We start from the raw sequence: 6,047 nt of genomic DNA on the forward strand, positions 1-6,047 counted from the left end.
ACAGATCCTATTGCAAGGTTTTTATTAGCCCTTATAAATTACTGGCAGGCTGTTTTCTTAAATTCCATATTTATTTGGGACAGCACTCAGTGTGCTGAGCATCGGAACAGAAGTACCAGAAGACCAGAACAGAAGAGTTACATTTCACTACCTTTGGCTGCACATTGGGAAAGGTGTTTGAAGTATTATTCACCATCTTTCTCACCCAGCAGTGTGCCTATAGATAATCCAGGCGGTCTGAGAATCTACAGGTGTATCACTGACTTTTTTTTTGTATTTAGCATTTCTAAGATGATACTGATTTTTTTTTTTTTTGGGGGGGGGGGAGTGGGTGTCTTATTTCTTCTGTTTTAATACTGTTATCAACAAATAGATGTAGTTGATCCAATGTACTTATTTTTTTTTAATCAGAAACAGGACAAGGCAAGCACCAATAAGTCTAGGTAACAAGATAAAAAATGTTACACTGATCTAGTTTTAACAACTTTTGCATTTTACAAATAAAAAAAAAAATTAACATCAACATTTCTTGAACATTCATCTTAGTTGATATGCAACACAGGAAAGTGTTTATAGCATCCCTTCTACATTTTTGGAAATAGCACTGACAGTTCCTTCATGCAGTTTTTACTTTGATCTGTATGTTTCCACCTCACCCCCAAAATGAAGAGAACACAAGCAGCAATAGGCTCTTCAGTCAACTACAACAGTTTTCCTGTGGCTTAAGTTCTATATAAGTCTATATATTTTAACTCCCTGATTACCATGAATTATATTTTTAGAGAATTTCCTCCTTGCAAGTACTTTTTCTTTTCTCTCTCTGAGAAACTCCCTCCCACTGCTCACAGTGCCAAGCACACCTGGGCGCTTAACAACTTCCACCAGTGCAAAATTGTTATTCTTCCCTCAGTGAGCAGAAGTTCACTGCAGGCTACCATATGCTGGATGACAGCAAGACAACAGGCCAGTTTTTATGTGTATTTCAAAACAGCATAATCAAAATTGTAGGAGTTGGCCACTTTTCTTTTTTTACAGACTTCAGTTGCTACTTTAGTCATATAGTACATTTTACCATATGGTCCAGAAATGACAACTGGAACATTACAAGTGTGAAAATAATCTACTATGATACAGGGAAGATGTAAGTGCTCACTGGCACCACATGTAATTCATATACTGAGGGAGTAGAGAGTAATTTCATGGATTGTTGGATTGTTTTTGAGTTCAAAAGCAGAAAATCAGATATCTAAGGTTTCTATTTACACCAGAGTTTCACCAGGTTTTGCAGTGCTCCCACTGGCAGCATCACATTAGGCCTTTTTGGGGTATCCCATAGTTTTTTATGCTGCAGTGAACCAGGTTGCTCAGCAAGTGGTTTTCCAGTGAGCTAAGCAAGAACTTGCTCATAGGACACATGGGTGAGAAACATTATCAGGATTCACAGGATTTAACCTGCATCACAGAAGTGGATCTATGAGTCGTGGATTACTCTTAACCCCACCAGCTGAACCATTAGGCTCAGTGTCAAGGATAAATATGCACATAGAGATGAAGAAAAACACAGTTAAAAAGCAACCATCCCCAAATTAACATATTTGCACAGAGTCCTTTATTTTCTGCTATAACATTGATAAGCCTTAAAGAAAGAAGTCACCAAGCATAAAAACAATAATTTGTTCCTATTTCATCACCTCATCACCAAGTTTCATTCTAAAGTTATTTAAAAGAAAATGCTGCAGAAAAGGTAAACTCTGGTGCTGAGGTCTAATAGGATTTATCCAGGAAGGGTATTAATGTGAGGATCAAGTCAAGTCAGCCTGTAACAGACTACGTTTCCTTGCTTCAAGAATAGAAAATTTGTTACAAAAGGAAAATTAGTAATGGAACACTGTACTCTTTATCTGTACTTTTAATCAAAACCTTAAGATGATATATTTAAGTTATTTACGTAACTGACAGACTAAATTATCTATAACATTTTGAAAGCAAGAAGGGAAGCACGGGGAAACTGAACACATTCTCTTGCATTTTCTAATGTGAATGAGATGCTGCAAAATGAGGTGAAATTACTTAAGGTACCCTCAGGAGCCTTAAGTAGGTATTCTTACCCCCTCATATTCCCTCCCTGGCTCTGCTTTTACCCCATCTAGCTGCCAGCTTTGGCATTCACAAGGCTTTTGCTGAGAGGAATAATTCATTAATCCAGACAAAAAAAAAAAAAAAAAAACAACCCCAAAACTTCCTTTTCCTTGGGTTAACAAGTTAAACTGTTTCACAGACACGTCTAATCAGTGTTACAATCAAAGCAAATTAAGTGTTGAAAGCAAGTGGTAAAGGGAGGTAAAGAAGCTCCAACTATATGGGACCAAAATAACGTATGGCAATTTAAGATGTTACAAGCTTCAACTTCTTGGAGAAAAAGTTTCTGGCATTTCAAGATTGCAGAAAATCTTGGGTTACTTTTGTGAAGGCACAGGAAAAGCCAAGATTGAAAGTTTACTTTGTTTGTCCTGGAACAAAAAAAGTTTGAAGGTACTGTGTGTGCTATGGTATTAGTAGCAGAACAGAAATACAACAGGAAAAGAATTACCATGTGTATGGAAACTGCTGAATCAGGGCCTGAACCTCTGATTGACCACCTGAGGCAAGCAATGAGTCAGCTCTATTGGAAGGGGTGGAGCCTGGGGTACACCTCTCCTAGACCCCATTTAAGAGCTGACTACTACTAGGGAAGGATCTCTCTTGGAGATCATTCCTCTTGGAGTCTTCTTAGTGAGCCTAGGACAAGGGTAAGCTTTCCATCCATTCTTCTTTAGCATGATAACCTGTTTAGCATAGCTTTCCTGTGTATTTCTTAATTATAACATCTGTATATTCTTTGATTATACACTATGAAAGTACTGAGCAAATAATACAAACAGGATAGTAAATATCAAAGTTGAAATGTAGAATGATGAGATTTAAGACAGAACAAAGACATGCAACAAATGCAAGTAAAAATACAGAATTAAAGCTGTGTGTAAAACACCAGGGAAAGTGAATTTAGGGAAAACAGAATACCAGGTCTAACAACCCAGGTTACAGCATTGTTACCACTAGCCTTAGAAGCTCGTGTCTGCACACACACTAGCTGCTAATCAGTAATAACTATTACATCTCAAATTATAGGCTCAGTAGTAAGTATCTGATTTGATGCTTATCAGATCCTAACCTCTGCCATTTCTAATCAATTTCTCATGCGATCTCATTCCTCCACTGTTTTACACAAACTCACGTTTGCTTTGCAGATTAAGCTTTTCTCTGACATTACATACATCTTGTTGAAGTTATTTTAGAGCTACACTGGAAGAAAGAACTAGATTTGTACATAGGATGGTGCCATGTAGCATTTCTATCACAACTGCAAGAACAGAGGAATGTAGATAAAAATAACCAAGTAACAGACTTACAGGAAAACAGTAATAAGCATAATAGCAATGATATGTTTGAACTAATTAGAGATTGTATCTTGCTGTAGAACAAACTTGTGAAAGATTAGATTCTAAAAACCTGATTCTGCAGTTGAACGGGGGGTTGTGAGCTCAAAGTCCATTACATACAGAATAACAGTAAAGGCAAGAGAATCAATATGTAGCATAGCACTCAGTGCAGCAGAACACAACTAAAAGGAAGTGTGTTTGCTGCAGTTCATCTAACACATGCCACATGTGCCTCCCCAGCAGTAAGTCAAATGACAGAAAATGCCACTTGAGCTTGCAAGACATGCATGTGAACATTTAGAAGAAAGTTTGGGTGGAAAAGGGGATCACCAGGTAAGGTGATAAACAGTTATTCCTCTGTGCCCCGTGAGGTACACTGCAAATTGCACAACTGTGAACTGAGTATTTTATACTAAACTGAAAAGTTAATATGAAAAAATAGAAAAGGGAAATTTTTTATTCAGAGGGTGGGGGATCCTTGGCACAGCTGCCCAGAGAAGCCTCATCCCAGAGGTGCTCAAGGCCAGGTTGGATGGGGCCCTGAGAGCCTGAGCTGCTGGGTGGCAGCCCTGCCCATGGCACAGGGTTGGGGCTTGGTGGGCTGGGTGGACTTTGGTCCCTTCCAACCCAAACCATTCTATGATTCAGTGATTCTATGATTACTGGATGACACTGTGATATATTGCCAGAATAAACCACAGAATAAATTAAAGAGCAGAAATGCCAGCTAGTGTAGGGGAAAAAAAAAAAAAAAAAAAAATTGAAACAATAAAAACCCTACCTCATCAAGAAAGTTTGATTATACAAAACTACTTACATCCAGCAATTGAGCAGAAATGAAATGCCACTAAGTGCACTTTGCACTGCATATATACTGGTTGTAATATCCCAGTAGGCACAAGGACATTTTAGACTGAGACTAGGAGATTTTCCTGGCAATAGTTTTTTTCAGTGTTGTCCCCCATTCAGCATCAGCTGCAGCAGTGCTTAGAAACTCCCAAGACATGGCACAAAATAAATATTGCACTTTGCTACAGATGGTATTTCTTCCCCATTGAAACACTAGGAATTTACAGGCTTGTTACTATGCACTTCAAGTTAAGAAATGCAGTTTATTGTCGTTAACATTATATAAAAGACACCTTTCACTAACTTTAAGCTATTCAGTCCTGGCAACTAGATCCATTCAGTGAAAAGGCTACTATTCTGTGTCTAATCACAAAGCAGAGACAAAAGCTCCCACCTCAGCAGGCAGATAAAAGGAATAACCCACCATCTATAAATACAGAATGCTTCTGACTAAAATCAGCCATCCCAATTTTTTCATGCTTAATCACTTTTGGAAGAATCACAAGGGTTGCTGTAATGTTTTCCTTTGGCAAGCATCTTCAGTTAGTTTTCTCAGTGGGTTGAGGTAGTGGCTCTACCTGTTTGCAGGTACAATAAATGAACAGATGCACACAACTATTCTTCAGCTGTTAGAAGCCAAGTATCTCTGGCCATTTCTTTTCAGAGTATGCTGTGACAGCATGCTGTCAGTTTAATATCACTGCTGATAGCACCAGACCCACCTTTGACTGAAACACTAAATTCCCTACATCAGAGCAAAGCTTTGTATGGCTGCAAGTATGAAGAGAACTGCACCTGGTTAAAGCCACCTCAGCTAGGAAACAAACATTTCTGTAATGTGTACACGTGTGAGCAGAGATTTTTGTCACTTTTCAGGCTACTTCTCTAATCAAGTTCTTGGTGCCATGCAGCTATGTCTGTCTACATGATTTTAAAACAGTATTTAAGCAATTAACCAAACTGGAGGGGTATTACAGCTTGTAGAACAAGGTACTACATTTCAGTTTAGCCACAAGTCACTACCGTCTCTGTGAGATACCTACAACTGCCTCCTGATATGAATTCAGAACATGAATGCTATGAAATCTGAATCAATTCCTGGAAAATTCTCTCAATTAAAATAAGAGATTAGAGAAACCAGCATAATTCACAGCATCTTAAAGCTACACAGCTTTCTTAAAGCTAAAGTTATGAATCCCATTTAATTCCTAGTAGCAGCTTCCTGTGCTACTATTTGCAGTTACGTCTTTGAGATCTAATGCTTATGTTTAAGTCCCACTCTATAAAATATTTGACTGTTTGAAAAAAAAAAAACCCAATGACATAATGATCAAAAACTAGTCAACTGAAGTTATTCAATGCAGAACTGGAAACAGTGGCAAATTCAAAATGAAAGTGATGGAAATTTTTCTCTAAGATAAATAGAAGTTTCTATTAAGCTCCCATCTCAATCTAAACATTAGTCTCATTTGGACATATAGCATTTTTACAATTTGTATTCCCCTGAAATATCCTCAGATACTGGGTAGAATATTCACATTAGAACTAATTACATCTATCTATCTATCAGAACTAAGCAGATCTATCCGATCTTCACAACTCTTAACATTCACAATGCAACACTAGTATATGCATTGAGGTTGTGAGCATCTTTTTTTTATTGAACACCATATATTTTGGTTTCCTAGAGTGTTGTTTAAAAACACATAAGCCACTTGG

This window comes from Phasianus colchicus, chromosome 2 (genome assembly GCF_987193195.1).
Source record: "Phasianus colchicus chromosome 2, bPhaCol1.hap1.1, whole genome shotgun sequence".
NCBI lineage: Eukaryota > Metazoa > Chordata > Aves > Galliformes > Phasianidae > Phasianus > Phasianus colchicus.